Genomic DNA, 12,572 nt, shown 5'->3' on the forward strand with positions numbered 1-12,572 from the left:
TATGAGGCATTTTGTAAAGACTCATGGCACAGACGCTAGGCCGAACTGAAGCACTCGATATTGATAGTGCTTGGGGCCTAGTACAAACCTCAGGTATTTGAGATGAGCTGGAGTTATCGCAATATGAGTGTATGCGTCCTGGAGGTCCAGAGATCAGAGCCAGTCTCCTCTTTGAAGAAGAGGTAGAAGCAAGCTCAAGGTGACCTTCTTGAACTTTTCTCGCTGGAGGTACATGTTGAGGGCACGTATGTCCAAAATAGGATGGACGCCTCCCGATTTTTTGGGGATTAGAAAGTATCGGGAATAGGACACCCTAGGCCGTGCTGAGAGTATGGTATGGGTTCTATTGCTTTGGACTGGAGAAGGAGGGTGACCTCTTGATCCAGAAGAATGGAGTGATCGGATGTTCTCCACGTCAGTAGAGGTGGGGAGTCCGGTGGCACGGAGAGAAAGTTCAGATGGTAACCCTGAGCAATTATTGCCAATACCCATTGGTCAGAGGTGATTGAGTGCCATATGTTGTGGAAGTGGCACAATCGACCTCTCCCTGGTATGTGAGGCAGAGGAATCTGGTTGCTGTTCTCTAGTCAAAAACCTGAAGCAGGCCCTGGTTGAGGAGCTGCTTGTGGCTTTTGTTTATGTGTCGACGAGACTGCGGTTTTTGATAAGGTCTCATGGCATGGAATCTGGTTGGTGGCGGGTAAGACTTCTTCGGGCGGAAGAAGGATTTCCTAGAATCCTTTCTGAAGGGCTGTTTTGAAAAGAAGTCAGAAGGCATCAGAGAGAGCTGTCTTAGGGTCTCATGATGGTCCTTTAGTTCCGCCACCATCCGTTGAATCTGTTTGCCAAACAGATTATCTCTGACACAAGGCAGGTCAGATAACCTGTCTTGTACTTCCGGGCGAAGGTCAGAAGACTTGAGCCAGGCCCACCGTCTCACCAAAATAGCAGCTATAGATACTCTAGTAGAAATGTCAAAGATGTCATAAGATGTTCTGATCTCATGTTTGCCTGCCTCAAAACACTTGTTTACTAGGGTTTGTAATTGTTCTTGAAATTTATGAGGCAAGGAGTCCGAGAAGTCCTGTATCTGCTTAAAAATGACCCTGTTATATTGGGTCATATAAAGCTGATAGGCAGCAATTCGGGAGATGAGCATCGACCCTTGGAAGACTCGGCAGCCAATGGTATCTAGGAACTTCTGTTCCTTGCCGGAGGGAACAGAAGAGTGAGGCTTTGACCTCTTTGCTCTCTTCTGTGCAGACTCCACCACGACAGAGTGGTGTTCCAGTTGTGATTTCTGAAAACCTGGAGCTGACTGCCCCAAATAGGTAGTGTCAGCATTCCTGTGTACTGGAGCAAAGGAGCAAGGAGGTTCCCAGTTCTTCTTAAGGAGATCCAGAAGGACCTGATGAATGGGAATAGAGGTGATTACCTTTGTAGCATCCAGGAATTGGAGCAACTCCATCATCTGGTGCCTATCATCCTGTTCAGTCTGCAATTGGAAGGGAACCAATTCAGACATTTCCTTCACAAAGTTTATAAAGGAGAGGTCCTCTGGAGGAGAACGCTTCCTACTTTCAGTGGGAGAAGGTGGTGAAGGTAAATCATCGGTGTCTGTCGAGGAATCATCAGCCCAGTTATCATAAGGATCAGCATGTGTCCCTCTAGGAACTAGAGGGGAACAGGGTGGTGGAATACCTGAAGGTCCCAGTCTAGGCTCCGAAGGAATTGGAGGAATTATCAGAGGCACCGATGACAGTATCGAAGGCACCGGCGCAGGCAACGAGGGCATCGATGGATGGCTCGGTGGCGCCGATGGATGTATCGGCACCGATGGTTGGATCGCTGGCGAGGGACGTATCGGCATCAATTGCTGAGGCAGAACTCCCAATGGAGGGATATGGAATGGTGTTTCTCCTCCCGATGACACTGTATGTGGGAAGGGTACCGGAGCCATCGGAGACCCAGGATCCATTGGTGGAAAAGCAGCCATAAGCGCTTCCATCCTGGAGAGCAGTGGTGCCAGCGCTGCCAGAATCAGGTCGATGATCGGTTCTGTAATCTGTGCCAGTGTCGGTGCCGGAGGAACCTGAAGACGTTGCATCGCCTTGTCGATGGCCTCCTGAGTCCAGTTCTTCTTGAAGACCTAGAGCAAGCAGCCCTGGCTCCGGAACAGAAGAGGGAGGCAGAGGCATAGCCGGAGGGACCACCGTTAAAGGCGGAGTCACGGCTCCCAATCCCCTATCGGGTGAGGGTTGCCTCAGTGACCCGGTCGCAGAAATGGTCGGTGCCTTTTCTGGACGGGGTTTCTTCGACAGCAGCTCAGACAATGGCGAGGTCGATGATTTCACTCCCTCGATGGTCTGAGACTTACGGTGTCGATGGTGATGTTTGTCCCTGCGATCCCCTTGCTTCTGAGGGGGAGTAGAGGGTGTCGATGGCCGAGAAGTCATCGATGCCGGGCGGTCACCGGGTGATGGTAGTCCTCACATATGGGTGATGTCACCCATATGTGAGGACTACCATCCTGCTTGTCCTGTTAGAAATATTTGGTGCAGGTCTGGTCCCTACTGGGCATGCCCAGCATGGCACTATCCTGCAGCCAGCAGGGGTCCCCCTTCAATCTTCTTTTTTCCGCGCAGCAGTAGCCTCTCGGTAAAGGAGCTCTAAAGAGACTCCTGACAGGAATTTTCCTTTCGGAATTACTAAAAGTTAATTTGCCCCACTGTACCCGACCATTTCTGCCCAATCACGGAAAACTTCTGTCAAAGTTCTGGAAACTTTGACAGAAGTTTTCCGTGATTGGGCTCCATCCAGATGATGTCACCCATTTGTGAGGACTATCATCCTGCTTGTCCTGTGAGAAAAAATTTTTCAATGAATGCACCATCAAGCTGTGGAATATGTTGTTGGAGGATGTGGTGAAGGCAACTAGCACAGCTGGGTTTAAAAACGGTTTGCATAAGTGCATGGAAGACCCCAGCTCTTGACATAGGGAGTGAGCAGGAAAAAATAGAATCTACTTTTAGAGGTTGGCCACTGTCGGAAACAGGATGCTGGGTTCAATGGACCTTTGGTCTGACCCAGCATAGAACATCTTATGTTCATAAATATCTCAAAGGTTTAAAAAAAATGTGCAAAAGCATGCATTATTCAATGAAAAGGAAATTGTAGGTCACGATATGAGGCTCAAGGGACTTAAGAGTAACATTAGGAAATATTTCTTCAAGGAAAGGATTGTAAAGGTTCTGGAGGTCAACACAGTAGCAGAATTCAAAAAAGCATGAAAGAAACAGAAAGGTTCCTTAATTCCAAAGTGAAGGGAAAGCCCATAGATCAAGTGAAGTCTACACACTACTGCCACAGAAGGGCCTGTGTATTTTACACCTACAGTTTGTGCAGGTCAGGTCTGCAGGGAACAATAGGCATGCGGATTTTAGAATCATATCTCCACACATAAATTCTTTAAGCCTCTGAACTCACCTTTTCCTTGAAGGTAAAAAAGCAGGTGCTGTGAAACTGGGGGGTAGATTTTATAATTCGCGCACCAGGCACGAACAAAAGTACGCTGGATTTTATAAGATACGCGCATAGCCGCGCGTATCTTATAAAATCCGGGGTCGGCGCCTGCAAGGGGGTGCACATTTGTGCAACTTGCGCGCGCCGAGCTCGGCTGCCTGTTCCCTCCAAGGCCGCTCCGAAATCGGAGCGGCCTCGGAGGTAACTTTCTTTCCACCCCCCCCCCCCCCCGCACCTTCCTCTCCCTTCCCCTACCTAACCCACCCCCCCGGCCCTATCTAAACCCCCCCTACCTTTGTTGGCAGATTTACGCCTGCTGAAAGCAGGCGTAAATCTGCACGCGCCATCACCCAACCCGGGGGCTGGTCCGGAGGCCTCGACCATGCCCCGGGCCGGCGCCACGCCCCCGGGCCCGCCCCCGAAACGCTGCCTCACTCACGGCCCGCCCCCAAAATGCCGCGTCACTCGTGGCACGCCCTCCCCCCCCGACACGCCCCTCCATGCAAGCCCCAGGACTTACGCGCGTCCTGGGGCTTGCGCGCACTGCCGAGCCTATGCAAAATAGGTTTGGCGCACACAGGGGTGTTTTGGGGTAGGTTTTCAGGGGATACACGCGTACCCCTTTGAAAATCTACCCCAGTGTGTGTACTTTTACCCACATAGTTGTTGGATAATTTTCACAAGCCCATTTTACATGGGTAAATACGTGTTTAAAACGCTATTGCCCTCATTCAGTGCATATGAAGGCCTACAAGAGTATCCCTGTAGTCTCCTTCTATGAGACCAATGCCTATTTCAGGTTATGAATGAACAACTTCGCTCTTGTAAAATGACTGGTGAGCACTAAAGTTGTTTTCATATTCTTACCTCAAATTTGTCTAGATCGGAGGCTCATCAGCTCCGGTCCTCACAAATGAGTAGGCCTCTTAGAGTAACCAAATTATGCAAATTTGAGATATTCTTATACAATATGCTGATAAATATAGCTACTGAGCATTCATTCATTCAGATCTTTCGTACTTTCTCAGGTTAACCTACGACTCCAGTGCTGAAGGAAATCAGAGGAAATGAAAGCTGAGTAATGGTTTATTCTGTGCTGTTAAAGCACTTTTCAATGTAACCCCTAGATTTATCATTCTGCTATATAGCAGAATGATGTTTCACCAAAAAAAAAAAAAAGGGGGCGGATGGGTGATAATGGGCAGCCGGCCGCATTGCAGCAGTGTGGTTTTGCCCGCTGTGATGCAGCTGCACCGCACACTATCACCCCCATAGCGCCATAGGAAAAGGTGTGCTGCCTGCCGGCGATAATGTGAAGAACATTATCACCCACAGCGCTGCCAGGAGAAAACTCTTCCCAAACCCCTCCCACACTCCTCCCCTTCCCTTAATTTTAATAACACTGCCGCGATAAGGCCCTACCGCAAGCGAAACCGGCCGTATCGCAATACTGGCACATTGCACAACAAAGAATGACCCTGTACTAATTATTTCTTATAGTGTTGTGTTGGATGGCTGCATCTTCAACCACACCTATGTATCTGCCCATACCCGCAAGGAACAGTAAAGTACCTTGAAAGACACCTTCAGGAACTGAGCAATATGAACTGCAAATTTCATTTAGTCTTACACATCTTGGAAGGCTTGCAACTTAGTGTCGCTATGGTAACAGACATACTCTTTTTATATCTTATACCTGACAAGCTATGTCCAGTACCTTAACTGAATAGAGATTTTATGAAGCATTTACATAACATTTTTGTACTTTTGGCTCTCTGCAAATAAAGGAAAATGGACTGCAATGTTTGCAGTTTACAAATCTGATCTGTATGTGGTGATGCATTCAGCCGACACTTGCGCTTGCCAGAAAGGCTGATCTTTAACCCCAAAATAAAGAGTAACTCTGTAGAAAAATATTCAGCCTAGCACCCATAATCTATGCTGTGGTAAAAGAATACTACTTTTCCAGTTCTCATATTCGACTATAAACTGGAAAGCATACACTGTTCATTTATTTTAAAAGTGTCTGGAGAATATGGCCAGCATCTGGCGAATAACCCTGAACAGCTAGAAGCTTCAAGGTGTAAGCATGAAATTGCTGAACCAAACGGACACATGCACACAGCTTTCCTCAATTCCACAGTCAGATTTTAGTGCATTTAGAAGAAACTTTTTCTCAGTCTTTCCTAAAAAAAAAAAAAAAAAACACCGTACGTGCTTGTCCATTTCCAGGCATGTAGGTTAAATAGAGCTATTTGTCTGGCTGTCATATTCCAAGGCAGTTCCATTTACACACTGCTAGGTCTGAATCATCAAAGTGAGTTTGTAGAGTCCTTTTTTTATGAAGATTAAATATTTAAATTGTGCTTGCGTTACTATTCATTACAGTTGTAGAGAGGGCAGTAAAAAGAGTAAGCAGGGGAGCAGTATGGTATAAGAAAAGTACAGGGTGCTATTTTGCACCCTTCCACCATCCACACTGTATACTTTGCATGTGCTAATTTTCAAAGAGAAACAATGTCATTTCTCTTTTAAATATTACCTAAAGTATGTGTGTTTAATAGCGCTGTGTTCTCCTTCACTGAATGACAGATGTCAAATGCAGACACGATGTTACCTGAATTTGCAAGTGAATCTACCTATAAATTCACTTGTCTGGTTGGCTAACATCTTTTGCCTTGATCTGCTCATTTTGTTCAGACCTGATGAATGGACTCTATCCAAAAGCCAGTCAAGAAATGTATTAAGTTAGTCTAATAAAAAAGGTATTGCCATATGACAAGGATGGCCAACGTCAGTCCTCAAGAGCCACAAACAGGCCTGGTTTTTGGGATATCCATAATGAATACGCATGAGATAAATTTGCATACAATGGAAGCAGTGCATGCAAATCTATCTCATGCATATTCATTAAGGATATCCTGAAAATCCGGCCTGTTTTTTGGCTCTCGAGAACCGGAGTTGGCCACCCCACGATATGATTGTTTTTTGTTGGGCTTTATGAATACATGCATTCAAGTGGACTAACACGACAGCCTCACTGCTTTACCCTGAATAAGTTTACTGGATAAAAATAATATTTAACTTTTTTTCACACCTAGTTCCTGCATTTTGAATATCAAACACCAACTCCATTCTGGGTTCTCACTATAGCTGTCATCATTCAGCAATGTTGTCTTGAGAAAAAATATAGCGCAAGCCAAACTGTGTCATTTGGCTTTCAGTGGGAGGAAAGAATATGTGGTGAGTAAGAGCAAGTATGCGACCTGAGGGCACCTATTCAGAGTCTTCTCTCCCTTGGTAGAGAGGATTTGGACTTTCTCGGCAAAAACTGCGAGTTATCTAATTTTTGCAAGATTTGGAGGGGATACTCTGTCCACTTGGGGACCTCACTTAAACAAGACCTGGAGGGTGAGAGTTTCCCATGTGATGGAGTTCTTTAGAATCATGAGAGGTCTTGAATGAGTAGATATGAATCGGTTATTTACACTTTCAGATAATAGAAGGACTAGGGAGCATTCCACAAAGTTAGAAAATAGCACATTTAAGACTAATCAGAGAAAATTCTTTTTCACTCAACGCACAGTTAAGCTCTGGAATGTGTTGCCAGAGGATGTGGTTAGTGCAGTTAGTATAGTTGTGTTTAAAAAAGGTTTGGATAAATTCTTGGAGAAGTCCATTAACTGCTATTAATCAAGTTGACTTAGGGAAAGGCCTCTGCTATTACTGGCATCAGTAGCATGGGATCATCTTAGTGTTTGAGTACTTGCTGTTATGCTCAGTCTTGTGAACCCTTGGACCGACGGGAGGATGGTATAGCTTAGGGAGTGGATCCGTAGGTTCTCCCGTCGGCTAGTGAGGCAGAACAGAAGATGCGACCAGTTGACCCTTGGCACTAAAGACTGAGGTGACCGTGGAGGCAGACGAAGCGTCGTGACATTGAGGAAAGGAACTGCGTCTTCGCCACTGGAAGCCCGCGGTCCCCCCGGGAGGAGCCCTTAGGGACCCGGGCCGCTGGGACTTAGGTGGACTTTTGAGAGATCAAGGAGTCATGAGATCGGTGCAAAGGCTAACTGGAACTTCACCCCTGGAAGCCCGCGGTCCCTCCTGGGAGGAGCCCATAGGGACCCGGACTGCTGGGACTTAGGTGGGCCCTTGGAGACGATTGTCCAGGTCAAGTGCCAGAGGGTCATCACTTACCAGGCTGAGGTCACACACCAGGGATCGCGCTTGCCAGTCCGAAGTCACACACCAGGAATCACAGCTTGCCAGTTCGAAGTCACACACCAGGAATCACCACTTGCCAATCTGAAGTCAGGAACCAAGAATCACTAAGACGAGACAGGAACCACGAAGCAAGGATCCAAAGCACAAGAAGACTCACCGAAGCAAGCAGACCTGACCAACGAAGGACGTTGCCAAGTCAAAGAAGGAGCAGAGGAAGTCTCCTTATATACTTCCTCTGCTCAGGCTCATAGGATTCAGCTGTGGTTAATTAAAGGTGCGAGATCCCTTTAAATCTCAGAAGGCCGCACGGCCTCGCGCCTAAGATGGCGGTGGCCATCTTGGATCGGGCTGCGGAGGAGAGCTGCCTGATGCCACGAAGGAGGAGCAGGGGCGGCTCCTGACCTGACGGCCAACCCGGAGGCCTGCGCCGGCACGCGGGAACAACAGGCACCGACAACAGACGTCTCCCCTGATGCTGCCGCGGCGGGTCGCCATCACGGTGAGGTAGGGGGGTACGGCTGCGGTTGGCCGCGGCCGCGGAACACAACACTTGCCAGGTTCTTGTGGCCTGGTTTGGCCTCTGTTGGAAACAGAATGATGGGCTTGATCTGACCCAGCATGGCAATTTCTTATGTTCTTTTGAGATTATAGTGTAAGCAGAATGACAAAAAGATCAAGACTTAAAAAAAAATTATGCCAGCACTATATCTACTTTAATACATGAAGTTGAGATAAAGGCAAAAGAATAAATGAGGTATTCTATACTGATGCAGCTTTCCTGAGTACTGCATAAAAGAACAAACTTTCAAGAGACTCAGGACTGATCTAAGCGTTAAGGTCATCAAGAGGGAAAAAGTGCAAAATAGTCAGTTTGCAAAGTTTTGGAAATTGTATGTCCTTTGTAAAATGATTTAAATTCCTATAATGTCAGAAAGCAAAAAAAAAAAAAAAAAAAAAGACATCTACAGAATCTATCGTGCAACCTATAATTTCTGTAAAAGGCTCTTTGGGGCTTTTACTTGTCAATACTAAATTTAAGAATTGCCCCTGGCAAAAGAAGATATTGAATCTGCTTTCAGGTTATTACCTCTTCATCCAAAATTTAGTACATTCACATTCACTGGGTAATTGAGAAAGCTTCTGGAAATGTTAACATGATTCACTACCTGGATTACTTCTTTTTTTTTTGTGAGCTCATGTGATTTCATGTCTATGCCTGAGTTTGTTGGATAAGTTTGTGGTTTGGGTACAGGGATTTTGGAATACCTCAGGCAGAGGAAAAGACGAAGGTCCTTAAATCAGTAATCGTTAAAATTAATTCCATTATAATGGAGTCCAGAATACCAGCAGATGTTAACTAAGTTAAAATTATCTGCAAAAGAGTTCAAGATTAACCAAAAGGCCACGTCAGGTAAGCTTCAGCTGTGAGGAAATATTTTAGCTGGAACTAAAACCTATGACCTTCTGGTCAAACAGCAGCTCCACCTATCAAGAGGCTGCCCCTGTTAATTAAGCTGTAGAAACTCGTGTCACAGATTCCTCCCTCCTTAACAAGTGCTTAACTTCAACCACATAAAAACAAGTGCATACAACATATCCTTTATTTGTGGGGACCTTCGTTTTCGGGGGGGGGGGCGGTATTTTTCCTGGGGATTTGGCAGTATTCATTATAACAAACAGATACGAGAAAACATATGGTGGTAAAATCTGACTCACTTTTTCCAACCGATGAGCTCCCGACTCTCAGAAAACAAGTCTGATCTCTGGAGGCCAGAATGGCTGGCCTGGAGGAGCCGAGGCAGACAGAGAAGTATATAGAGGGATATAGTAAAATAGATCCAACTCCAATCTGGCAGATCTGGTGCTGCTTTGGAGAAGGAAGAACATCTTGGTGCGGCAGGAAGTGATCCTGCAGGTAGGGTCTGCCCTCCTCATGCCTCATGCTCACTTAGGGTATGTCTCCAGGCGCATGTGCCCAGGAGGGAGAGGTTAGGATCTTTTGTTCTAGGTGGCCACAAGAAGATACAACAGTGTGACCAACAAGCCTTTTATATATCTTCTATAGAAGATACATTACACAAAAAAATACCTGATAAAACCAGTCAAACACAACACATGAACAAATGGAAAAAAAAGATCTCTCTAGAGAATCACCCCGTCTAATATTTACTAAAATGTAAATTTTCTGTATTGTCTGATTATTGTTATAGGGGAGGGGGGGATGGCAAATTTATCCTAAGACCTCAATCCCAAATATATTATAGGCAGCGCTACTGGCACTGCCTTTGATAATGCTGATTCCCCAGCTCTCCATAGTCACCGTGAGTCTTCCTGGAGGGCACCAGCTTGCTGCTCCCACAGCTAGTGGGGTCAAGACCCACCGGTGGCTCCCTGACATGTGTATATATTTATTTATTTATGCCTAGGTGTTTAATTTATTTATTTTATTTTTTTGACAGAATGGAAAATACCTGATAAAACCTGTCTTATATTCACTAAAATGTCATCACTGTGTGTGCATTCTTCCTGTTGCAATCCTTCTTGACAGGTTTCATGATAACGGTCTCATTGAATTATCAAAATATGAAATATAGAAAAAGAAATATAGGTCACAGAAGCATAAACAAAAATACCACAAATTGTAGGCTTTAGTACTACAGTTTATAGAAAACATCATCTTTCTATCTTGCCTGATTATTGCTGGGGGGGGGGGGGCAGAACCTTTCAGCCAAAAACCTGAACCCCAAATATTCCTATAGAAAGCTACTGGAGTAGGGGGTTCCTGAATTTACATTGCTTAATATTGTCTGCAGGGTTCTTATTGCTTCAGTCTCCTGGTGGCTCCACTGCTCAATCCCTTGGTTTTAAACACACAGTGCTACAGGTTTAACCCGCACTGCCCCTGATGCATTTGTTAGTTTTCTCTGTCAAGTAACCCGGGGCTCAGACTCAGCCAGATCCTGGAAGTCCTTGGCTCAGCGAGACCATTGAATGTGATCGTAAACATTTCTTTATTCATGGAGAAACCCAGTCTGCAGTGGGACCCAGCTGAGCCAGCACAACCTCGCTCCAGCACCCCGCATGGCCAGCATGAGGCAGCAGGCACCGAGCCAGAGCAGCCCACCATCCCCTTACGCCACTTCTGGAGGTCTAAACCTCAGCTCCAACCACGACGAGCACAACACCAGCTCTGGAACCAGCAGGGGCCTCAATGCACAAGCAGCTGGACGGGCTAGAAAGGAGCTGTGGTGTCCACCTCCACCACAAACAGGCAGAGCCAGCGCACCTGAGGAGGGCTGCGAACGGGCAGACCTAGGTCCTGCATGACCAAATGGCAGCCCCCACACGAGCTCGCACCACAGTGGCTACCTTGATCAATAACCTTATCAGCGTCTTCAGCCAGATTCTGTAACAAATGCCAGAGCCTCCACCTGTGCCTTCCCCAGAATCCCATGACTCCATGCCATGCAGTAGTCCCTGGTCTGAGAGACGATCCCCCAAAGACATGCCACCTCCAAGGGGCAAGCCACTGTATGGCAAAGGACCATGAAGGATCAGAACTGCTGCCCTGTAATGCCTAAGAACAAGACTTGTTGAACAAGACTGGCCAGGCTTCTGGATAGAGTTCCTGTGCCAGCTAGATGGAAGAAGCCTGCTGGGCCCGTCCTGACTACAGAGTTCTAGTGCCAGCTAGATGGAAGAAGTCTGCTGGGCCCGTCCTGACTACAGAGTTCTAGTGACAGCTAGATGGAAGAAGCCTGGTGGATTCATCCTGACTACAGAGTTCCTGTGTTGGCTAGATGGAAGAAGTCTGCTGGGCCCGTCCTGACTACAGAGTTCTAGTGACAGCTAGATGGAAGAAGCCTGGTGGGCCCATCCTGACTACAGAGTTCCTGTGTTGGCTAGATGGAAGAAGTCTGCTGGGCCCGTCCTGACTACAGAGTTCTAGTGACAGCTAGATGGAAGAAGCCTGGTGGACTCATCCTGACTACAGAGTTCCTGTGTTGGCTAGATGGAAGAAGTCTGCTGGGCCCGTCCTCACTACAGAGTTCTAGTGACAGCTAGATGGAAGAAGTCTGCTGGGCCCGTCCTGACTACAGAGTTCTAGTGCCAGCTAGATGGAAGAAGCCTGGTGGACTCATCCTGACTACAGAGTTCCTGTGTTGGCTAGATGGAAGAAGTCTGCTGGGCCCGTCCTGACTACAGAGTTCTAGTGACAGCTAGATGGAAGAAGCCTGGTGGACTCATCCTGACTACAGAGTTCCTGTGTTGGCTAGATGGAAGAAGTCTGCTGGGCCCGTCCTGACTACAGAGTTCTAGTGCCAGCTAGATGGAAGAAGCCTGGTGGACTCATCCTGACTACAGAGTTCCTGTGTTGGCTAGATGGAAGAAGTCTGCTGGGCCCGTCCTGACTACAGAGTTCCTGTGTTGGCTAGATGGAAGAAGCCTGGTGGACTCATCCTGACTACAGAGTTCCTGTGTTGGCTAGATGGAAGAAGTCTGCTGGGCCCATCCTGACTACAGAGTTCCTGTGTTGGCTAGATGGAAGAAGTCTGCTGGGCCCGTCCTGACTACAGAGTTCTAGTGACAGCTAGATGGAAGAAGCCTGGTGGACTCATCCTGACTACAGAGTTCCTGTGTTGGCTAGATGGAAGAAGCCTGGTGGACTCATCCTGACTACAGAGTTCCTGTGTTGGCTAGATGGAAGAAGTCTGCTGGGCCCGTCCTGACTACAGAGTTCCTGTGTTGGCTAGATGGAAGAAGTCTGCTGGGCCCATCCTGACTACAGAGTTCCTGTGTTGGCTAGATGGAAGAAGTCTGCT

The sequence above is a fragment of the Rhinatrema bivittatum genome, chromosome 2 (assembly GCF_901001135.1).
Source record: "Rhinatrema bivittatum chromosome 2, aRhiBiv1.1, whole genome shotgun sequence".
Taxonomy (NCBI): domain Eukaryota; kingdom Metazoa; phylum Chordata; class Amphibia; order Gymnophiona; family Rhinatrematidae; genus Rhinatrema; species Rhinatrema bivittatum.